Source organism: Microcaecilia unicolor, chromosome 1 (assembly GCF_901765095.1).
Source record: "Microcaecilia unicolor chromosome 1, aMicUni1.1, whole genome shotgun sequence".
NCBI classification, from domain to species: Eukaryota; Metazoa; Chordata; class Amphibia; order Gymnophiona; family Siphonopidae; genus Microcaecilia; species Microcaecilia unicolor.
In genome coordinates this window covers 594,929,176-594,955,309 of record NC_044031.1, presented here as the reverse complement: position 1 = coordinate 594,955,309, position 26,134 = coordinate 594,929,176, and positions in this window count along the sequence as shown.

Genomic DNA, 26,134 nt, shown 5'->3' with positions numbered 1-26,134 from the left:
TTGTTTCTAAATTGGCTGAAAAGGCTTTTTTAATACTCGCATCCTCCACCCCTGGCAATCCAAATTTCAGTAGGGACATAGTACTGAAACAATTATTGCAATTCTTCTCAGTGATCTTCATTCTGCACTCAACATGGAAAAATAATACTCTGCTGGTCTCATCTAGTAGACTACTCCCTCCTCCTTCACTGTCTCCAGGACATTCACATCACTGGTAAAAGCCTTTGTCTGGCTTGCTTCCTTTTTGACTGACAGATCCTTCTCAGTAATTACTCCTACTTCTACCTCTCATCCCCAGCCCCTTTCCTGTGGTGTGCCTCAAAGCTTGGTCCTTGCACCTCTATTATTTAACATTTTTATGAACCCCCTCAATTTACTAATCCAAGATTTGAGTCTTTCCGCCTACTACTGTGCTGATGATAGTCTCGTAATCTGCTACACTGACGCTCTTGCATCTGACATAGCTTGCCTGCAGTCAGTGCTCAATAAGTTCTCCTAGTGGAAGTTTTTCATCAGGTTACTTCTGAGTCTATCCCCTTTCACCTTCATACTATGCCCCCTCATTCCACAGCTTCATTTCAATTGAAAGAGATTTGGCTGATGGATTACCAGCCATCTTTCCACTCAACCATAGCACCATTCTTTTGCAACAAGTCCCTTACTTTAAATATCTTGGGATCATCATTGATAACAAACTATCCTTTGGACCACAGGTAACTATTCTTGTAAGATGCTGCTTCTATACTCTAAGACAATTCCATACAATTTGTCTTTTCCTGGATCACTCGTCTCAGATTACAGAACAATACAGGAGAGCAATGGGGCACCCTAGAGGGCACTTCTGTGCACTTCTCGCCTTTGCTCCCTTATCATTTCCCCTGAGCCCTCCAAAACCTACCCAAAGACAATGCCCCCAACCCCCACTGTACACTACTACATTAGCCCTTATAGGTAAAAGGGGCACCTATATTTGGGTACAGTACGGTTTTGGTGACTTTGGGAAGGGTCACAGTTTCCACCACAACTGTGACAGGTAGAGGGAGATTGGGACCTGGGTCCCCCACTCCATAGTGCACTGTACCGACCACTACACTACTCTAGGAACCCACATGCTGGTCTAATAGACATGTCTAATATCTGAGGCTATCATAGAGGCTGGTAAGTCACATTTTGGGGGGCAGGCGGGGGTCATTGACAACTGGGGGGTATTTGTGGGTCACCTCATATTCCCTCCAGTGGTTATTTGGTCATTTAGGGCACCTTTTTCTGCCTTATTCATTCTGAAAACAGGTCTAGACCAAAACATCTTAGTTTTAGTCCTGGACGTTCTTGCTTTGTTCCATTATGGCTGTAATATGTCCAAGAGTTAGACATGCCCTAATTCCGCCATTGAAACCCCCCTGACATGCCCCCCTGTGATTTGGACATACTGCAGACAAATTGCATAGATACACATCTGCAAAATAGGTGTTGAAAATACCAATTTGGACTTTTTGAGTAGAAAAATGTCCAAATGGTGCTTTATGACACTTTTTGGACATTTTTCTCTTTTGAAAATGAGCCCCATAGTGTCATTTGTGGAATACTCGCTTACTGCGGATCATCCTGGCACCTAAGTTTGAGCACCATTTACTGATTTCCCCTTGCTGTGCACATACTATTTATTCATGTATATACAGTTGCAATGTTTGTTTTATATAAATCCATTTTTACAAGTGGAAAAATCATTATAAAATTACCCCTATACCCCCTATATATTAAGATTACATATTATTTTGGAGTATAACCTTTTACCTTTTCTTCTTTGAAGACACTTCTAGTGACAATTCCTCTGAATGACAGCAGTATATACGAGATAAATGTTTTACAGGAAATGTAATTCCACCTAGAACAATGGACAACCATTAAATGATAGTAACTCTTTATCACAATTATGCCGGGCTAAATTTGTATAGGCATCTTAAAAATAAATGACACCCTCAGTATTTGCCTACACAAAGTGACATCTGGCCTTCATCAAGTAGCTAAGTCATTTCCCAAGAACATAATAATAATAATTTAAAACCAAACAGCTTAAATAGGAATTTTGTACTTGTAGTTTATGCCCCTAGCAACTTCCCGTGGTTTATAATTTTCTCAAATGGTTTTCTATTATCTAATTGCTCAAAAATTCATTTTGGATCCAAGCTATTAGATGTCAGGGTTTTATTGTTTCTTTGTTTTTTTAACCAAGGAAGGCTGTCAGGTGAGAGTAAAATAAAACTGCAATGTGATTGAATTGTTCCAGAAATGTTGACCGCAGTTGTATAAATGTAGATTATCAATCTGGTGCTATTTAGTCCTGTTCCCAAGGGATATAATGACAATAATCAAAGAACAGGATTTCTCAAGCAAACAAGGCAATTCAATTTATTTTCACAAACCAGATTTAACTCCTGTCAGGGCTTAGAAACGTTTCCGACAAGAAAATCTGTTCACCAAGACAAGTTAATAAGACAAGTTAATAAGAATAATCATACCCTGAGTCTTAAACCATGGATGAAGAGGACCCTCATATCAGAAAGACCACCTGGGACATCCCCATCCCCACTGATAAAAAGCTGAATGCCAGAAAAACAGGTATAGTGGTAAAAGAGAAAGACACAAGAATGACATTGATTATCGAGGTGTCAGTCCCAAGTGATTACTTGGTGAATCACATGGAGAAAGGGAAGAGCCTCTAGTTCCAAGAAATTCAGTTCAAGACCAAAAAAATGTGGAACAGAGACACAGAAATATTTTCCACTGTTTTGGGTGCCACAGGCTTGATCAAAAAGAACTTCCAAGTGCACCTGGATAAGTTATTATTATTATTATTATTAGCATTAGTATAGCGCTACCAGACGCACGCAGCGCTGAACACCTGACACAGAGAGACAGTCCCTGCTCAATAGAGCTTACAATCTAAAATAATACAGACAGACAAGACAATTAAGGGTGAGGGAAGTTACCTATATGTATTACTGAACTCTAGAATATCTAGAATAAAACAGAAGATCAACGCATTCTACAGAAGATCAACAGAGAGCATTCTGATCTATTTCTTCCACTGGATAACCATATAGGTCAGGGGAGAGTGCCGGATATAGAGGGGCATTTTCAATATAATGTTCAAATGCCATCAGAGACGTTTATCAGAAAACATCCAAAATAAAAGGTGCATTATCAACAAAAGTAATGGTTTTAGAGAATTGAAAATATCATGAATAAACATCTATAACTAATACATCATGGAAGAGAGGCAAAAAAACGTTTCTGCTTTCAAAAATACAACACGTAAAATGTCCAACTGAAAACGTCAGCGAGATGCTCACGCAATAGCATCTAGACGTTCCCGCGATGTGTACGTCTATATATTGCTCTGCACATGAAAAAACGTCCCACACAGAGTAAACATATCACTTAGGAGAGAGCCTAATTACTCTGTCCAAGAGATTCAGGTTCCTCTTCAAATATCAATACCACTGCCCCTAAGAAATGTGCCTCTGCGAGCCTGGAGACAGATAAGAGATATCCTGGCAAGGTAAGGTTCTCATGCAGGAAAATGCTATCCTTAGCTGTTGGTCTGCGAAAGCTGGGTGTGTACACAATATGTCCTAATGCTGCTTAATAATACCAACAGCTGCATCCCCTCCTGCCAGGAACCGCATAACGAAAGTAAATGTAGGGTCTGTGGATGTTGAAGGTGATTTACCTTGTAGGAGAAGATCTCTGTTGTTGTGCTTAGCACGTTTGTATGCGATTCGTAGCACATGTTGGGGGTAATGTCTATCGCATAGGTTGCAGTGAAACCTGGCAGCTTATACTTTACAAAACAATATAACAAAATGTCAGGACCAAGTACTTCTCAATGTAGCCAGCCAGGTCCAGTTGAAGTTACTAAAGGAAAAAGAGATATTTGTTCTTTTACACATTATGAGTGGCCCGCATATCATGCATCAAAAACAACTACACCTGCTACTACTACTACTACTACTACTATTTAGCATTTCTATAGCGCTACAAGGCGTACGCAGTGCTGCACAAACATAGAAGAAAGACAGTCCCTGCTCAAAGAGCTTACAATCTAATAGACAAAAAATAAAGCAAGCAAATCAAATCAATTAATGTGTACGGGAAGGAAGAGAGGAGGTTAGGTGGAGGCGAGTGGTTACGAGTCAAAAGCAATGTTAAAGAGGTGGGCATTGTTTAGACAGCAATAACATGTATTGCAACCAGTGTACAGGTCAGGACAGGATACCGTAACATACTGACCTGAGGAAGGAAGTGTTGGCCTCTGAAAGCTAATTGAAAAATGTATTAGTCCAATAAAATGGTATCATGTTATTTTCCATTTTTTTGTTTTATTTCTGTTTGTTAATTTGTAAAGTGGTGATTGGTATTTGTCCGTTTTTTTCAAATTTATATCTGCTGTCTTTATATTGCACAGTACTAGGGGACATGCATCACTGTTTCTGTGGTGTTGCATTGTATGCAGAATCTGACTTATTGGGGGTTCAGTTTAATTTTTGTCTACATATTTCTGTTTTTAGTTTGTGGTTACTTATTCTATACTTGGTGAGGATGTATCTGTGTTCTATGTGAAAAAGTCATGGTTTTGTGTTGGCAGGATCATTTTTACTAATGTCTTGTTTAGTTTTACAGTGGATGTATTGATGTTCTAGTGCTCATTGCAATGTTTAAGATGTTGCCTTTTCCTAGGTAAACCCTTGTTGTGTGACTCGTGGATTATTATTAAAAATAATTTTTTCATATAGAGGAGGGGGGTGTTAAAAAATGATCGGCCCCGGGTGTCAAATACGCTAGGTACGCCACTAGCTTCACATCTGCCCATTCAACTCCACTCATTATTTTATAGACCTCTATCTCCCCTCAGCTGCCTTTTCTCCACTTTTTAACCATGCCGGTTGTTGTTTGGTCTTCCGTCCTCCTTTTTTAATACACGGAATATATTTGGCCTGCGCTTCCAGGATGGTGTTTTTGAACAGCATCCACACCTGATGTAAATTTTTGACAAGGAAAATTGTGTCAAACTGGGTGACCAGAGAACTGGATTGAGGGCACGCGCTAGATGTGGTCTATTTAGACTTCAGCAAAACCCTTGACACTGTTCCTCATAGGAGGCTCATGAAGAAACTGAACGGACTGAAGTTAGGACTCAAATGGTAAACTGGGTTAGAAACTATATGACTGACAGATGCTAGAGAGTAGTATTTAATGAAATTCACTCGGAGCAAAGAAAGGTGAGTAGCAGAATGCTCCAAGGATTGGGGTTGATTCTAGTCAGTATATTTGTGAGTGACATTGCTGTAGGGTTAGAAGCAGGGCTTTTTTTGAGGGGGTACTTGGGGATACTGAGTACCGGCACCTTTTCCATTGTCAGCTAAAATTGACCCATGGCCCCCAAGTTTTAATGAAAGAGCTCAAGCTCTACACACCAATTCTGCCTTGCCATAGATTCTGTGACTGGTTGCAGGGGGCCTGGCTATTGTGGGGTGGGTCCCTTAGTAATCACCCCACCCTCTGAAGGGTGGACTGGCATTTGAGTACCAGCACCTTTTTCGCGAGAAAATATGCACTGGTTAGAAGGAAAAGTTTACCTTTTTGCAGACGACACAAAGATTTACATATGAATAGCAATACTGGGTCAGACCTATGGTCCATCTAACCCAGTATCTTGTTTCCAGCAGTGGCCAATCTAGGTCACAAGTACCTGACAGAAACCCAAATAGTAGCAACATTCTATGCTATCAATCCCAGGGCAAGCAGTGGCTTCACCCGTCTTTCAGCTGTTACCAATAAAGACTATCTGATATCCTCCTTGGTTCGACCTCACTATTTTGTTCATCGATTCTTATGGTAAACCTCTTAAAGATGTTTTTGTTAGGCAGTAGGTCAAGTAAATAAGTAAATAAATAAAAATATAATACATAGATAATTCATTCTATATTACTTCTTAACACAATTATATTTTATATATATTTCTTAACCTTTCATCTTCATGTCAGTGCAATTCTCTGGATCCAGGTTTACAACTAGCTCCTGCTCTGCCCTACTGCTTTTCCAGTGAAACAAGTCTTTAATATTTGTTTCAATCCTGTGTAAGTCTGACTAAAGACAGCTAGCAAGGATATCTTGAACTTGTTTGCTATTCCTTCATGCATATTGATGTCTCATTTTCTAGAGTTATTAAAGGATAAATAGTGTTCTTTTCTATTCTTTTAACTTAGCAGTCATAAATTTCCTTGAAGCGAGCTATTTCCTGTTGCTTTATAAGCAAGTCAGTGTGATTATTGTAATGATTATCTACAGCACCATCTTACATTTTTCATTGCCCCTTTCTTCTATTTATTCTTCAGAGAGACAACTATTTTTTCTCCTCAACTGACTTGCGTGTTTGAAAGAAAAATGCACTAATTATCTACATTCAGACTTCAAAGAGGGCTTTAGAAAGAACAGTTGAACAAGAAATTCTAATGACTATAACATAGATAATTTGGAATCTTACAATTTTATTATTAACCGTTTATGGCAGTGTTACATACAAGTGAAGATGAAGTCCAATGGCCAGGAGGGTTGTATAGAAAATATGCAATGAATAATGAATAGTGGAAAGGCGTGCAGTGGAGGCTGGGGTTAGCATTTTACAGCAACAGTGGTGAATGTGGAGGCCAATCTACAATACACATATCTTCACCTCCCCTTCCCCCCTCAGAGAACTATATTGGAAAAAAAACATTAAACCATGTTTGTCTACATATCCCGTAATTTTATCCTTTACAATAATTTCCACTATTTTCCCCAACACTGAAGTCAGGCTTACTGGTCTGTCATTTCCTGGATCACCTCTGGAACCCATTTTAAATATTGGTTTTACATTGACCACCCTCCAATCTTCAGGTACTACTGATGATTTTAACGACAGGTTACAAATCACTAACAATAGATCAGAAATTTCATGTTTGAGTTCTTTGAGGTGTATGCCATCTGGTCTAAGTGATTTATCACTCTTTAAATTGTCAATTTGGCTCAATATATCTTCCAGGTTCACCAAGATTTCTTTCAGTTCTTCCACATTGTCACTCTACTGGTAGATCTCTTACATCTTCTTCCATAAAGACCGAAGCAAAGAATTCATTCAATCTCTCCGCTAGTTTTTCATCATATTCTTTTTTAGCCTTCTTTAGCAGTGCTTTGTATCTAGCTTGACACTGCTTATGTTGCTTCTTAATTATTAGGATTTATTTACTGCCTTTTTGAAGGAATTCACTATTTTCTTCATTCAGATCCTTTTTTCATTATTTGAAGGATGCTCTTTTGGCTCTAATAACCTCTTTCAATTCACCCTTTAACCACACTGGCTGTCGTTTGCTCTTCACTCCAGATAGCTCAAATTTGATCATGTTATGATCATTGCTTCCCAAAGGATCCAACACTGTTACCTTTTGTACCTTGCCCTGCATTCCACTAGGGACTAGACCAAAAATATCTCCCCTTCTTGTTGGTTCTTGACTCTAAGAAGCAGTCATTTATTACATCAAAGAATTTTACCTCCCTAGTGCTCCCTGATATCGCATTTATCCAGTCATTATTGGGGTAATTGAAATCACAAACCACAAAGAACTTCTACAATATTATTCTGTATCTCAAGGGATGTCATATAATTTAGTGATAAAAATTGGAAAGTGGAGAAAAAAGACTTCAGAATAAACAAGAGACACACCTACTTGTAAGGCAAAACCTTCATAAGCGTAGGAGGCTCTTCATAATCATTAGTCATTAGAAAACTCCACTTATATGAGAAAACACCTCAAAATGACAAAAATCCTTTTAAAGATACAGAATTCAGCTTAAGCTTAGAAAACGTGTAACAAAACATTGCCCACCAGCATATACTTAGTACTTATCTTGCAAGATATCATCTGTCATACCTGAAAATGGACATGCGGCAAAATCGAAATTGCCGCGCGTCCATTTTGAGTCTCAGACCTTACCGCCAACCAGACCTAGTGGTAAAAGAATTTGGGTGGTAACGACCTATGTGTGTCAGATGCCAGTTGGCGCGCGTCCGCTATGCACGCCATAAAATAAAAAATATTTTTCAGATATGCATATCGAATGCGCGCCAAAAATGAAATTACCGTAAGAGCCACGTGGTAGTCATGCAGTAAGTCTACTTTGGTGTGCGTTGTGTACGCATAGGCGCCTACGCAGCTTAGTAAAAGGGGCCTCTAATGATTGAATCATCAACTACATCAGCTGTCCTAACCCTTCCCTCCTGGGCAGAAGCTCCTGGAGACATATCCTCAGAGTCAGTGCAAAAGGATATTGAATCCCCTGGTGGGCAGGTCCTGGCTACAGGATTACTTCCTACTTTACCAGGGTGATGCTCTCCTTCTATTTTTATTTTTTTTTATTTTTGTTACATTTGTACCCCGCGCTTTCCCACTCATGGCAGGCTCAATGTGGCAGGCAATGGAGGGTTAAGTGACTTGCCCAGAGTCACAAGGAGCTGCCTGTGTGGGGAATCAAACTCTAGGAGACCTCCCTCCTCCAAGGCAGCACAGGGACTGCCAGCTGGAAGTGGGACTTCTCTACAATGTCCATGTAGGCCTCCTCTATGTACCTCTCTGTCTTCCACAGGACCTCCAAGTCTGCTACTCTATCCTCAAGAGAACGGACTCGTTCTCTGAAAGCTAGGAGCTCTTTGCATCGAGCACACAAATATAACCTCTTGTCAACTGGGAGATAATCATGCAATGCAAAAAAATGGATTGCATCCTTCTTGCTGCTGGACTGCTGTCTGCATTTTAGTATTATTGTGTTGTTTAAACTTCTTAAGGTACTAGGGATATTAGATTAATATAAAGAACTTTAAGATTATATGGTATATTGTATGATTTATTCAGCCTTTGCTTCTCAGAAAGAAATTAAATATAATTAAAACTCTAATGAGAACTCCCCTCTTGTATCCTAATTAGATTAACTGACATTTAGTCAAGATTATAAATGAAGAGATATGCTAGGGTGTGTGGGAGTTGGGGAGGCGTTAACAGGGAGCAGGTACCATGCAGTAATCTGAATGTTAATGCATGGCCAGTAATAAAAATATAGTGGGAATGCCTCTTGATCCAGTTGTATTTATTTTTATTATGTGCGTACTTACGTGAATTCCTTCAAAAAGGTGGTAAATTAATCCATATATATATATATATATATATATATATATATATATATATATATATATATATATATATAAACTGCTTTATTTTGTTAACAGCATAGAAATAGTAAAATGACCAAGTATAAACATAAATACAATGAATGAGGTAAACTTGAAAACAGCAAACTGAAACCTAATAATAAGACTACCATGAAACAGGATCAAAAATATTCATATTGAACAGCACTGAAATTCAAATAACAGAGATATAATACGTCAACATAATTCTAATGAAATATCTAATAAACATACAATTAGAACATTCAAATAACATTGCTATGATACTAATGTTTTTCTATAAAAACATAGCTAAGGGGCCAAGTGCAGATATATAGATGGGGCACAAGATGCATGGTACAGAGTCAGTTGGGATAAATAGATGGATGGCTAAACTAAAGGCAAGTTCTTTGAACAGTTAAACAAGATATAAGGAACTGATCTAAGTTACAGTGTGTGTTGTTTGGGGCTTGCCACTCATTAAAATTCTGACTTATTGCACATTAAGCCCAAAACCTGATGCCCTCTAGTAGAAGAGCCACAACGTTTTTCCATGTATATATTTTTTTAGCAATTTTTCTTTATAGAGGAGGTACATTTATTTGTCTAAAAGGGGATTTTCTTTTCTATTTTGCCCCTTCCAAAGGTTCCCCTTCCCGATAAGGTAAAATGACCTTTTCTCAGCCAACTCCCCCTTTTAATAACTTTCATATACAGAAATGTGAGCACAGGCTCATATCCTTCCCTTAGTGGCATACGTTTGGGCTCATTTTCAAAAGAGAAGGACGTCCATCTTTCGAAATAAATCGGAAGGTGGACGTCCTTCTCCCAGGGATGTCCAAATCGGTATAATCGAAACCCGATTTTGGATGTCTCCAACTGCAGTCCATCACAAGGACATCCGAATTTCAAGGGGCATGTCAGAGCCGTAGCGAAGACAGGACTTGGGTGTGCAGAACACTTGGACGTCTTTGACCCATAATCGAAAAAAACAAGGACGTCCCTGACGAACACTTGGATGTTTTCCCCTGGACGTGTTTTTCTTATGACTAAGTCACAAAAGGTGCCCGAAATGATCAGATGACCACCGGAGGGAATCGGGGATGACCTCCCGTTACTCCCCCAGTGGTCACTAACCCCCTCCCACCCTCAAAAAAATCTTTAAAAATATTTCATGCCAGCCTCAGATGTCATACTCAGGTCCATGACAGCGCATGCAGATCCCAGGAGCAGTTTTAGTGGGTACTGCAGTGCACTTCATAAAGGCGGACCCAGGCCCATACCCCCTCTACCTGTTATGTTTGTGGAGGAAACAGCGAGCTCTCCAAAACTACTGTACCCACATATAGGTGCCCCTTCACCGGTAAGGGCTATGGTAGTGGTGTACAGTTGTGGGTAGTGGGTTTTGGGGAGCTCAGCACATAAGATAAGGGAGATATGTTCCTGGGAGCATTTTATGAAGTCTACTGCAGTGCCCCCTAGGGTGCCCGGTTGGTGTCCTGGCATGTCAAGGGGACCAGGGCACTACAAATGCTGGCTCCTCCCATGCCCAAATGGCTTGCATTTGGACATTTTTGACATGGACGTTTTTGGTTTCAAATATCGCCAAAAGTCAGAAACTGTTATGACTGGGGATGTGAGCCCTTGTGCCCTGACTGAGCACGGCGAAGATGGAGTGCACCACACTCGGTCAGGCAGCCAGACAACCCCTAGCTTCACCTGCACTTAGCCACTATTCCCCAGGAGTTGAGCCCCTGGGTTCAAGCGGCCGGCAGGACTTCCGGAACTGGCAGGGTTGCAGGACCACCGACCAGACAGGTAGCCAACAGACACAGTCCAAGAGCCAGGAAAATAGTAGAGCTGAGAATAGTCAAAACACAGTCAGAGGCAGGCAGCAACACAACACGTGGTCAGGAAACAAGCCAAGGTCTGGAACACCGAAAATACTGGAAACAGGAACCGACAAGGAACACAGATGTGGACCATGATCTCTATGCAGCAGAAGCCGAAGCAACGAAGGGCAGGAGGCAATGCCTTAAGTAGGGAAGGAATTAGACTCAACCATGTGCAGCTGATCCAAGATGACTGCCCCCATCAGCAGAGCAGCACAACACCCAAATATGGGTTTCCTTCCTGTTTTCATATACAAGATGGCTGCCCCCTCCTGAGCTAGCCCAGATGGCTGCTGTCCTTGATCCAACCAAGATGACGGCTGCCAGAAATAGGAAACAGAAACAGGCCCATCCTGGAGAAACCACATCCAAAATAGCCGGCTATCTCTGCCGGACCGCCGGATCGCCGGCAAATCGGCCATGCAGGCCTGGAACCAGGTGAGGAACATAACAGAAACGTCCATGTCTAGGGACGTCCACATCTAGGGACGTCCAGATTTAAGGATTTGGAAATCTCTGATGGTATTTTCAAAACAAAAGATGGACGTCCTTCTTTTTTCGAAAATATGTGTTTCCCCGCCCCTGGATTTGGACGTTTCACAAGGATGTCCAAATCGCAACTTGGATGTCCCTTTCGAAAATGCCCCTCTTTGTGAGCTTAGCAAGCCTCTTTGTTTCCTTTGGTGTCACGGTATGGCCAGTGACTGATAAGAAGTACCCGGAGGAAAGGCATACTTGTAGAGACTGCAAGGTCAAGAGACGCAGGACTGCAGTAAAAGTGATATTGGCATCATGTGTGGATGAAAGGCGTTGTTTACATACAAAGTGTTATTAATTATGGCTACTAGAACATTATTCTACCACATTTTATATGCCACTTTTTCAGGTTTTCTTATGTTTTCTTTCGTTTCTTATTGCAGTGACATATCCCTACAAAAATCTTAGAGGGGCATTTTAGATATGACGTCCAAATCAAACTGTAGACGTTTTGCTGAAAACATCTAGAAATCTCATCCTGAACATGGCAATTTTCGAACCAGAAAAATGTCTAACTTTTTGTTTCAAAAATAGCTATTTTCTAGACATTTTTTTGCTTAGTGCATCCTTCTCTAGGTACCGTTACAAAAACTCCTAGAGAAAAACTCACAAAAACAAGTCACTGGGATTTTTTGGGGCCAACACTCTTAGTAGACAGGCCACACAAACATTCCAGTGAACTTCACATAAAAGGTCCCACGTACAAATACCACATTAACATCCTTATTTTTGAATAGTAAGCCCTCCATGAACTCCAATAAAAAAAATCCTACTGTATCTAACTAGACACCATTACAATAGCCCTCAAGCCTGCATGTTTACTTTACTTTATCAGGTGCTTATATTCCGCTCACAACTATATAGGTACAGTGGGTGGTCTGTGGTTTTTGGAGGGTCATAATGTCCACCGCAAGTATACTAGTTAGAGTGGGATATGGACCAGGGTTCCTTTCTCTACAGCCCACTGCACTGACCACTAGCCTACTCTTGGGACCAGGTTGCTGCTGTAATAGGAATGGCCATAACTTCTGACGCTGTCATAGAACCTGGTATGTACTCTCTCTGTCACATCTTAGAGGGGTGGGAGGGGGTCATTGACCACTGGGGAATTAAGGGGGGGTCATGCCTTAATCCCTACAGTGGTCAACTGGTCAATTAGGGCACTTTATTGTGACTTAGTTGTGATTCAAATAGGTCTAGGTAAAAAGGTCCCAATTTTTGCCCTAGATGTTTTTATCTTGTTCAATTATCTCCCAAAACACAGCCCCAACATGTCCCCTACATGCCCCCTTGTGATTTAGATGAACTAAAGAGAAAAACATTTCAAATATGAGTTTTGAAAATTGTGATTTGGACTTTTTTGTGAACAAAACATCCATCTGACACTGTGCCGCTTTTGAGATGTTTTTTTTTTCTCTTTTGAAAATGAGCTCCTTAGTGTTAGGGCAAAGTGTGCTGAACATATACCTCTATATATGAATTTGACATATTAACTAGTGGAATCTAAGTACAGAAAATAGACTTGCTGCATACAGGAAATGACAAATACCAGGAATAGTGACAGTAAACTTTCAAACATTTTCATCCAGCAGCTGTCAAATGGTCCTTTCAGGACTTATTGCACTTAGCATTTTAATAGCAGCTTATTATCTTTCTCATAAGAACATTTGTAGAAGAAAATTATTATAAGTGCTCAAATTTCACATGGTAGCTATTACTGGAAAAAGCTAGGAATGAATAGTAATATTCAACTACTGTACAAGAATTGGTTGAATAACATATTTGCATACAAGGTTAAACAAGGTAAATTTTAAATGCCAGCCACAAAATGTAATAGTTTATAGAAGAATCTGCCCCCTAAAGAAGTGCTTATATTAAAGACCAATTGTATGCAGATCTGTCTTATGTGTATGCATTGTGGTAATCCTAAAAACCAGATTGGCTAGGTGTGCCTCCAGGAGACAACTGAGAAGCGATGTTCCAGATGATGCCATACAAAATTATATAATGCATACAGGGACACCCAGGATGATTCAACAACAACTCAAAATAAGTGGAGAAAAAGACCTCAGAGTAAGGCTCATGCTTTTAAAGTTCAAAGCAAAGCAAAAGCACCACATAGCATCACGGATCAGAAAAAACTCCTCCATTCTTCTTTTTATTATAGTGTAACAGCAAATCATTCTGCCACTCTTAGTTTCTGTGGGACTTTCCAAAGGAATATATTATATAGAAAATGTTAATATTCCTGTTATATTGGGACATAGGTATGTAGATTCATTCAGAACTGATGGTAACTTGAAGCTCCTTCCACATGTAGATTTTGAGACATCTCCGGATTTCCTAACTCCCGCTCCTGGAATTTACTTTAATGCTGGATTGGTAAAGAATAAGATACATATTAACAGGGATTTCATTAGTGACTTAGATATAGGATTAACTGTCATTACTGAAACATAATTAGAGAATTCTGATCTTTTATACATTGTTTCAAGAGCTATTGTCTACCTGTTTTTTTAAATTTAATTATAGTACTAGATCAATTAATAAAGGGGGTGATGAAATGATAATTTATAGATTTTTTTTCAAATTTAATTCACCTAAAGTAAATACAGGAAAATGATGTGAAGTGGGTGTTGAAATTAGTTGATGAAACTAATCAGGGGCCTTTAGGTATTTTGTTTGTTTATCATTCTCCAGGGCCCTGGTCTAAAGTTCAAATGACCCTCTCAGAAACTGTAATGTATATATATATGCATGGAGGAGTAGCCTAGTAGTTAGAGCACCAGACTTTGATCCTGAGAAACTGTGTTTGATTCCCACTGCAGATCATTGTGATTCTGGGCAAGTCACTTAACTCTCCATTGCCCCGGGTACAAAATAAGTACCTGTATATAATATGTAAATTGCTTTGATTGCAACCACAGAAAGGTGGTATATCAAGTCCCATTCCCTTTCCATGAAACATTTCATTTTGTGCAGGACAAAGCCTAGCACTGCTGCATAACCATGTCTTCACAGTTCTCTAGGATAATAATAGTTGATGATCTGAATTTACACTTAGAAAATACCTTGGACATGAATGTAGTTGACTATTGGACTCATTTTCGAAAGATAAGGACGTCCATCTTTCGACATAAATCGGAAGATGGACGTCCTTCTCCCAGGGACATCCAAATCGGTATAATCGAAACCCGATTTAGGATGTCTCCAACTGCACTCCGTCACAAGGACGTCCAAAGTTCAAGGGGGCATGTCGGAGGCGGGACTTGGGCGTGCCTAACACTTGGACCCATAATTGAAAAAAGCAAGGATGTCCATGACGAACACTTGGATGTTTTCACCTGGACGTGTTTTTATTACAACTAAGGCACATAAAGGTGCCCGAAATGACCAGATGACCACCAGAGAGAATTGGGGATGACCTCCTGTTAATCTGCCAGTGGTCACTAACCCCCTCCCACCCTCAAAAAACATCTTTAAAAATATGTCGTGCCAGCCTCTATGCCAACCTCAGATGTCATACTCAGGTCCATGACAGCGCATGCAGGTCTCAGGAGCAGTTTTAGTGGGTGTAGTGCACTTCAGGCAGACAGACCCAGGCCCATCCACCCCCCCCCCCCCCACCTGTTATGTTTGTGGAGGAAACAGCAAGCCCTCCAAAACCCACCACAAACCCACTGTACCCACATATAGGTGCCCCCCATCACCGGTAAGGGCTATGGTAGTGGTGTACAGTTGTGGGTAGTGGGTTTTGGGGGGCTCATCACACAAGGTAAGGGAGCTGTGTTCCTAGGGTGCCTGGTTGGTGTCCTGCCATGTCAGGGGGACCAGTGCACTACAAATGCTGGCGTAGTCATCACTACAGCTCAGATAAGTACTGCCGATAAAGGGACGGTAGAATTTCATGTATTAGAATACCCTTTTAACACGATAAAGGGCTAGGAAGCATTCACATTCACTAGTTAAGGAGGGTTTTTTTGACTCATGAAGAGCTCATGCACTGTCCACATCGAAAAGTAGATTCTACTGTAGTAGATAAAAAGCATTCAATCATTCACTGCTCACATGTATTTTGGCAGAGAATGTTGAGTATCTGAAGTCTTTTCCCTCCATTTAGAACTTAGATTACATAGGAGAGGTTTACTTACTTGCTTAAGTGTGCGATAGATAGATGTTTGCAAAACAGGTTTCAAAAGTATTGATTTGGACATTTTGAGAAGATTTTCATCCAAATACTGCTATATGACACTTTTTAGATGTTTTTCTCTTTTGAAAATGTACTCCATAGTAAAACATTCATGAAATAAAAACATGATATTATGTCTACACAGTACACAAGAAAACATCAATATGAGCTAGTGGTAAAATAACATCCTAATGGCAGGGTCGCTGAGAGGTGGGGAGGCAAGGTTCCCCCGGGCCTGGCCTCCAAGGGGGGCTTGCACCGGGGTCTGTTTCTCTCCTGCTCCTGTGTATCGGGACCCGGGTGATTGCATTAACATGATAACTTGGGTCCCGACGCACAGGAGCAGGAGAGTGAGAGATTGAAGGAGGAGCAGATGCAGGAAGGTAAGGGGGCAGCGGCTCCCCAAGTAGAGAGAGCAGGGGGTGGCAGCAGCCTGAGTGGGAGGGGGCAGTGGCAGCTGTGGCCTAATGGTAGCTCATATTGATCAATACATCCCTTAGTGCATTCTCATTCTCAACAGCATGTGCATTTGTAATGGTTCGTGCATGAATGCACTATCAGGAAAGAGTGCACATTGTTTGCATATAGTGCATACTCTTAAGAAAAATACATATAATAAAAAGCACCTCCAACGTTCTAAAGCTGAGAAAGTGAAGCCTTGAAGCATTCGTGCTCCTGCTGTATCCATCTCCTGGTATGTCACACACAGCACTGACCAACCGCAAGCTACCAACACGAGGCCCCGCCCCTGCCGCACTCACTGCCACGCAGGCAGCAGCAAGGTAGAAGGTGGTAGGCGGGTTTCAGCGACGTCACGGCTTTGTACAGCAGGAATACTGGGAATTGTGGGCTGTGCTCGCGCGGGTGGCTGTCATCCCTGTGCAGTTCTTTATGACCTCACTGGCGCTACCTGCGCAGGAGTGGGATGCTTTCGGCGACCGCAGGTAAGGAATGAGGTCCCGATGGCAGCCTGTCAGTGCTCCGGTCTTTGCAGGGAGTAGAGGCCGGGGTACCTACCATATGACCCGTGCGTGGAAATAGGGCTTTTGCAGTGCAATGCTTGAACGCTTTTATGCTGCTATTAGCATGTGATGTCAGACTTCTCTTACAGTATAAAAGTCATAGGTGTAGTGGCCAGCCTTTGTAATTGCACGAGTGTTGTGCGTCTCAAAAGCTGTGGGGTGATCCTGTGTGTACGGGGATCCGAGGCTGCTCCAGTCGCACGCACTCTCATTCTCACACACACACTCTGTCTCTCACAGACACACTCGCACCCAGTCTCACTGTCTGTCACACACACACACTCGCACATTCACTCTCTCTCTCTCACACAGTCACTCTCACACACACTCTCTCAAACATACACACTCCAAGGAAAACCTTGCTAGCGCCCATTTCATTTGTGTCAGAAACAGGCCTTTTTTACTAGTATATAAATAATGCATACTGTTAATGACATTCGTCTTGAAACATAAAAACAATTTCTGACTGCCCATCCCCGCTATCTGGATAGTTCCTCTGAATATCCTGGTCAGAAGGTGCTGCTATCTGGACAAGTGGTTTTGAATATTGATCCATTAGTCAAGAACTCATTACATGCCAAAGAATGCAGAACCTTTAATGTCTTTTTTTTAGCATGTACTTTAAGGGTTGTTTTACAAAACTGCGGTAAAAGGGACCCTGCGGTAGTGTCAGCGTATGTTTTTGACATGTGATGAGGCCCCCTTTTTACTGCAGCGAGTCCATTTTGGTGAAAAAGAAATGGCCATGGGGTATGTGAACCAAAAGTCCAAGAAAAAAGTGGAGCCAATCAATGAAAATAGGAGCTAGATGATTCTTTATTATACTCAGCGGCTGAAAACAAGAAAAATATGACATAGCTGTTTCGGTGCAATATGTGCCTGCCTCAGGGGTAGAAAATTCTTGTTCAAAAATATCAGACATTGAAAACTGAAGAGAAAAACTGGTTCTGCATTCAATAATTCCTTGTCATCAACTTGCACAAAACTCAGTAAGTGAAAATGCATCCGTGCAGCACACTGCCGAATGCGAACCAGTTTTTCTCTTCAGTTTTCAAAGTCTGATATTTTTGAACGAGAATTTTCTACCCCGAGGCGGGCACATATTGTGCCTAAACATAGCTGTGTCGGTTTTTTCTTGTTTTCAGCCGCTGAGTATAATAAAGAATCATTGACTGGCTCCACTTTTCCCTTGGACTTGTTTTTTTTTTGCTCCATTTGTGGAATTTGTTTCCTTCTCCTTTTCTATCGTGGGGTAAGTGAACCACTTACCGCACAGCCTTGTCAGTAGGGAGCCCTTACCACCACCCATTGAGATGGCGGTAAGGGCTCCTGTGCTAAGCTGGCGGTAACTGGGTACTGAATGGTGCTGCCTGATTACCACCCGTTTAAGTTCCAGGACATATTTTTGTAGTGCCAGATATGGCGTGTGCTAGGGGTAGAAACTACCACCGGGCTCCTGCAGTATCCTGGTGGTAGTTCCAGATTGGCATGTGGTAAGCCCGTTGTGGGCTTACCACTGCTTAGTAAAAGGGCCCCTTAGTGAATTAGCTCCTTTGAGTATGTCCAGGTTTTAAACTTCTCTCTCTCTCAGCTTTCTGGGGTTCTGTTCTATCATTCTTGTCTGTCAATACAAAGTTGAGCACTTCAAACCCCAGAATGTATATAGCTGACAATAAAAAACTTGGAGTGACTCAAAGAGTCAGCGAAAATTAGCGGAGAGGTATAGTGCAATAACCTCAGCCCTGATAAAATCACAATTCTTTATGCACTTTGATACCTTTTATCTGGTCAAGATAAGAATAATCAGCTCATCAATTTTCAAGATCATGTGAGACCCTCTTTAGATAACAGGTATTACATTTTGCGTAGTTTAAAAAAAAAATAGAAAGTACTAATGTTAAGGGCTTGAAATAAAAGAAACTTGCATGACTTTTCTTGGCACAACCTGTAATCGGATCTGCCAGGTTCAGCACTATACCCTTTTTTCCTCATTTCAAAGTAATTTCCCTTTCAAAGTCGTTGAAAGGTTTTGTGAAATCCGAAGGCTTTATGATGTGCCTCCTTCCATATTACACACAAGTCCCTTTGGCAAATAATTATATTTAAGCATGAATCTTCCAGATAGCTTTGAAAATGTTCTATGCATGTCCATTATTTTTTTATTACTGTAATTCTGCAAACTGAATTAGATTGCAGGGCTGCTTTATGTCTGCTTTTATCATCCTAGAAATAAAGAACTGTGGGTACTGAACACAGGAACAAAATCATGTCTATGATTTATATGACACTCAGTATTACCAAATACTTAGAAATTAACAAATGAACACAAATAATAATGAGAAATGGTACAAGAGAAAGGTAGTAGCAAATGTTAAACTGAAGTGAGACAAGCATCTCTCGGTTAGGTGGCCACTAGGGATGTGCACTGGCCACAGATGTTCAGTCTGTTTTTGATTCACTTTACATTTTTACTTGATTTTTTGTGACAATAAACTAAGGTAGAAAACATGAATGAATGGAAAGCATGCCAAGCATCACAAAGGGCAGGTACAGGTAATGAGTGAATTTTATTTATTTATTTATTTTATTTAATTATGCATTCTTGTATCCCAACATCTTCCAAAAACATGTTTCAGTTCAAAGTGGCTTACAATTTACATACTGGTTGAAAGTTACAGTGGTTTTACATTCTGGTTGAGTTTACAAAGATGGTTTACCAATAGGAAGTGAAATGACATTGATAGCTAAGTTATTTAATTGTAGAATTTTCTAAAGAGATAGGTTTTCAGTTCTTCTCTGAACTGTAGATAGTTGGTGATGATTCTTGTGATCTTTGGTATTGAGTTCAACCATTTTGAACCCAGCCATGTATATAGATTTGGAGATTATGTTTCTGCAGTTGGGTAGATGAAGAAGTAGGTAGTCTCTGGTTTCTGGGCTTATTTCTTGGGGATAGTTTGATACTTTTCTCTAGAAATAGGCATTTCCCCCATAGTTTTAAACTGAAACCTTTTCTAGAGGTAGAAACTGAACAGCCCAGAACTCCTTTGTTCTAAAAGGCAGTTCATTTCTGTTCCTTGGCTGCATATCGAATTGTAATAATAGTATGTTCTGACCTTGACTTATTAAGCTTCTGAACTTTGTTATCAGAGTGGTTACGACCACTTCAGTACTATGTTGCGGTCTGAATCCTTATTGGGATTTATGGAGGATTGAGAATGTTGTCATATATTCCATTACTTGTTGTGCTACCAGACCCTCCATCAATTTGGTCAGTAGTTGTATTGAGGCCACTGGTCTGTAATTTGTGAGATCGCTGATCTTGTTAGTTGTGTTCATTGGGATTGGTAAGAGTACGAGTTTGGCTTTATGTCTTGGGAATTTGCCTTTTGTTAGCATGTATATGATGTGTCTGGTGAGGCTTTCCTCTTTCACAGAGGACTTAGGTAGACTCTTAAGTGGTGTTGACTGGTTGCCTACTAAAGTCTTAAAAAGGCTTCCAAAGTGGTGAACTAGATTAGGAACTGGTTGACGGACAGACGCCAGAGGGTGGTGGTGAATGGAATTCGCTCGGAGGAGCGAAATGTAAGTAGTGGAGTGCCTCAAGGATCGGTGCTGGGGCCGATTCTGTTCAATATATTTGTGAGTGACATTGCCGAAGGGTTAGAAGGTAAAGTTTGCCTATTTGCGGATGATACTAAGATCTGTAACAGAGTGGACACCCCGGAGGGAGTGGAAAACATGAAAAAGAACATACGGAAGCTAGAAGAATGGTCTAAGGTTTGGCAATTAAAATTCAATGCGAAGAAATGCAAAGTGATGCACTTAGGAAGTAGAAATCCACGGGAGACGTATGTGTTAGGCGGGGAGAGTCTGATAGGTACGGGCGGAGAGAGGGATCTTGGGGTGATAGTATCTGAGGATTTGAAGGCGACGAAACAGTGTGACAAGGCGGTGGCAGTAGCTAGAAGGTTGTTAGGCTGTATAAAGAGAGGTGTGACCAGCAGAAGAAAGGGGGTGTTGATGCCCCTGTATAAGTCGTTGGTGAGGCCCCACCTGGAGTATTGTGTTCCGTTTTGGAGGCCGTATCTTGTTAAGGATGTAAAAAGAATTGAAGCGGTGCAAAGAAAAGCTACGAGAATGGTATGGGATTTGCGTTACAAGACATATGAGGAGAGACTTGCTGAACTAAACATGTATACTCTGGAGGAAAGGAGAAACAGGGGTGATATGATACAGACGTTCAAATATTTGAAAGGTATTAATCCGCAAACGAATCTTTTCCGGAGATGGGAAGGTGGTAGAACGAGAGGACATGAAATGAGTTTGAAGGGGGGCAGACTCAAGAAAAATGTCAGGAAGTATTTTTTCACGGAGAGAGTAGTGGATGCTTGGAATGCTCTCCCGCGGGAGGTGGTGGAAATGAAAACGGTAACGGAATTCAAACATGCGTGGGATAAGCATAAAGGAATCCTGTGCCGAAGGAATGGATCCTCATGAGCTTAGTCAAGATCGGGAGGCGGGGCTGGTGGTTGGGAGGCGGGGATAGGGCTGGGCAGACTTCTATGGTCTGTGCCAGAGCCGGTGGTGGGAAGCGGGACTGGTGGTTGGGAGGCGGGGATAGTGCTGGACAGACTTGTACGGTCTGTGCCAGAGCCGGGGTTGGGAGGCAGGGCTGGGGAGGTGAGGATAGTGCTGGGCAGACTTATACGGTCTGTGCCTGTGCCAGAGCCGGTGGTTGGGAGGTGGGGCTGGTGGTTGGGAGGCGGGGATAGTGCGGGGCAGACTTATACAGTCTGTGCCCTGAAGAGCATAGGTACAAATCAAAGTAGGGTATACACAAAAAGCAGCAAATATGAGTTATCTTGTTGGGCAGACTGGATGGACCGTGCAGGTCTTTTTCTGCCGTCATCTACTATGTTACTATGTTTATACCATGGCAACTGATCATTATTCTCAGCTATTTGATTTTTGGTTTGCTTTAATGTAAAATGTTGAATGCTCACTATAGTATTTTAATGCATGCTAACTTAATGCACATTAATTCATTGGTTAGTGCAATTTAGCATGCACTAACATTTGTAAGGCTCAGTAACAAACTCAATACATACTAGTGAATGCACATCTCAAATATCTGCTGTACTTGAGGAGGACAAAGGAGAGATGTATAAATCAGTTGTTGGATTAAGACATTGCTTTTCAGTTTCAAACTCTATTCGCCAAAAGCAGAAACAAGGATACATAACAAATGCTGTTGTTAGGAAAGGAGAACAATGATCAGTCCTAGAAATGGTTTTGCTCCATGCTTTTATCAGCAGTACTGCAGAGGAGTTAAGCATGAAGATCTGCAGAACTGCTGATATATATACAGGAGAAGAAAAGAGGTGAAACTTAGGGAAAGCATGAGCAATAGTCGTGAGTATGAAAGCTAACATTTAACACACACAGGGGTTAATTCTAGAACTGGTTGCCTCCATTTAGACAGCCCAAAGGTGGGCAATAGGATCCTATTCTGTAATGGAACCAAGATACCTAGAATTGAAATTGAACTGATGGAATTGCAGAACTATTGTTAATAATATGTATTTTAAAAATCAAGCATGGTACCTGAATATTTGAGGGTGGCCAATGTAATGCCAATTTTGTTAAAGGGCTCCAGAGGTGATCCAGGAAATTATAGAATGGTGAGCTTGACGTTGGTGCTGGGCAAAATTACAGAGCATATTCAAAAGCATGGATTAATGAGACAAAGCCAACATGGATTTAGTCAAGGGAAATCTTGCCTCACCAATCTACTGCATTTCTTTGAAGAGGTTAACATGTGGATACAGGTGAGCCTGTCAGTATTGTGTATCTGGATTTTCAAAAGGTGTTTGACAAAGTACCTCATGAAAGACTCCAGAGGAAATTGGAGAGTCATAGGACAGGAGGTAATCTTCTATTGTGGATTAAAAACTGGTTAAAAAATAGAAAACAGAGAGTAGGGTTAAATGGTCAGTATTCTCAATGAAGAAGGGTAGATAGTGGTGTTCCCCAGGGGTCTATGCTGGGACCTCCTGCTTTTAACATATTTATAAAAGATCTAGAAATCGGAGTAACTAGTGAGGTAATTAAATTTGCTGACAACACAAAGTTATTCAAAGTTGTTAAATTGCAAGAGGATTATGAAAAATTACAAGAGGATCATACAAGACTGGAAGACTGGGCATCCAAATGGTAGATGATGTTTACTGTGAGCAACTGCAAAGTGATGCATGTGGGAAAGAGGAATCCGAACTATAGTTACGTGGTGCAAGGTTTCACATTAGGAGTCACCGATCAGGAAAGGGATCTAGGTGTCATCATTGATGATACATTGAAACCCTCTGCTCAGTGTACGGTGGTGGCTAAGAAAGCAAATAGAATGTTAGATATTATTAGGAAAGGAATGGAAAACAAAAATGAGGACATTATAATGCCTTTGTATCACTCCATGATGCGACCGCACCTCGAATACTGTGTGCAATTCTGGTCACCACATCTCAAAAAAGATATAGTGGAATTAGAAAAGGTGCAGAGAAGGGCGATGAGAATGATAAAGGGGATGGGACAACTTCCCTATGAGGAAAGGCTGAAGTGGCTAGGGCTCTTCAGCTTGGAAAAAAGATGGCTGAGGGGAGATATAATAGAGGTCTATAAAATAATGAGTGGAGTGGAATGGGTAGACGTGAATCACTTGTTTACTCTTTCCAAAAATACTAGGAGTAGAGGACACGCAATGAAGCTACAAAGTAATAAATTTAAAAATATTGGAGAAAATATTTCTTCACTCGTGTAATTAAACTCTGGGATTCATTGCCACAGAATGTGGTAAAAGCAATTAGCTTAGCAGGGTTTAAAAAAGGTTTGGCTAGCTTCCTAAAAGAAAAGTCCATAAGCCATTATTAAAATGGACTTGGGGAAAATCCACTGCTTATTTCTAGGATATGTAGCATAAAATGTACTGTTTTTGGATCTTAACAAAAAAACAGCACCTCGGGCCTTTAAACAGCCCATGGTGCTGTTTTTTTGTTTGGACTTTACTTTGTACTTCGTTCCCTCTCTTTTGCTATATCCTGTTTTGGGATCTTGCCAGGTACTTGTGACCTAGATTGGCCACTGTTGGAAACGGGATACTGGGCTTGATGGACCTTCAGTCTGTCCCAGTATGGCAACATTTATGTACTTATGAATATTCACCACCTGAATAGCCCTCAGGCTTACAGCAATGTTTCCTTTAAGGAGTGGCCTGGTGTGCGCAATTTTTGTTTTTTTTTGTGTAAGCAACAAGTTTTAAGAACCAACAATTTTTGAGCACCACTATTAGCGATGCATTTCTGTAGATAACACAAAAAATATATATTTTTGTGAGCAACCATGTAAAATCTGTTACTGACGCTCCTAAAATGAATGAGCAACATACACAGAGGAACATTGCTTGCAGGTGTCTTTAATATTTAGGTACAGTAGATATATCTCTATTTCTGGAGGGCTCACAATTTAAAGGTAACAAAAAAACAAGTGCTGAAGTGGGATTTGAACCGAGGTCTTCTAGTTAACAGTCAACTGCACTGACCACTAGGCTACAATGTTCAGAATGTGCATAATACCTGATGTTGTCAGGGACCCCCCTTTACCTTTCAGGTGTCACATTCAAGGGTGAGATAGGGGAGAGTAACCACTGGGGGATTAAGGAGGTTATATGCCTTAATTCCTCCAGTGATCAGCAACTCAATCAGGGCACCTTTTTATACTGTTTGCCTTCCCAAGACCTAAAGGGATACAATTTTCTCACCTATTTGAGTCCTCCTTTTCATTTCAGACAGCAAGATTTTCAACAATTGTTTCAGAAGACCTAAGGTCTATTACAGATGATAAAATATTTTAGGAAATTTTTAAATATTTTTTTATTTCAGAAATTTGTAATGTCATTAATGATGATTATAATATTGATTGTGGTAACCTGAAAGGTTATTATGTTAGATTATTGTAACATCACTGGCTATGCCTGGCTTTTCTTGTAACTGTGATCCATGCTGAGCCAGTTTTTGGTATACTATCCAGCTTATAATCGAAAGACAAAAACGCCTATATTGCGACCTAAATCGGGAGATAGGCGTTTATCTCCCAAAAACGAATAACGCGGTATAATCGAAAGCCGAACTTGGACGTTTTCAACTGCACTCCATTGCGGAAGCGTAGAAAGTTGACGGGGGCGTGTCGGAGGCATGGTGAAGGCGGGACTGGGGCGTGGTTATCACCCGAACAGAGATGGGCGCCTTTCGCCGATAATGGAAAAAAAGTATGCGTTTGTAGCTAGAATTTAGGGCACTTTTCCTGGACCCTGTTTTTTCACGAATAAGGCCCCAAAAAGTGCCCTAAATGACCAGATTACCACCAGAGGGAATCGGGGATTACCTCCCCTGACTCCCCCAGTGGTCACTAACCCCCTCCCACCACAAAAAATTATGTTTCACAACTTTTATTTTCACCCTCAAATGTCATACCTACCTCCCTGGCAGCAGTATGCAGGTCCCTGGAGCAGTTGTTAGGGGGTGCAGTGGACTTCAGGCAGGTGGACCCAGGCCCATCCCCCCCTACCTGTTACAATTGTGCTGCTTAATGCTTAGTCGTCCAACCCCCCCAAACCCACTGTACCCACATGTAGGTGCCCCCCTTCACCCCTTAGGGCTATAGTAATGGTGTAGACTTGTGGGCAGTGGGTTTTGAGGGGGATTTGGGGGGCTCAACACACAAGGGAAGGGTGCTATGCACCTGGGAGTTCTTTTACCTTTTTTTTTGTTTTTGTAAAAGTGCCCCCTAGGGTACCCGGTTGGTGTCCTGGCATGTGAGGGGGACCAGTGCACTACGACTCCTGGCCCCTCCCATGAACAAATGCCTTGGATTTATTCGTTTTTGAGCTGGGCGCTTTCATTTTCCATTATCGCTGAAAAACAAAAACGCCCAGCTCACAAATTGTCGAATAAAACATGGACGTCTATTTTTTTTCGAAAATACGGTTCAGTCCGCCCCTTCACGGACCCCTTCTCGGAGATAAACGCCCATGGAGATAAACGTTTTCGTTCAATTATGCCCCTCCACACTATTGAAGCAGGTCTAACTTAGGATGCCTTGCTTTTTTTACTTGGACATTTCTTCCTGTTTGATTATCGCTATTGGATGTCCTAAATTTGGGCCATCCTTAGTCCAGTCCTAA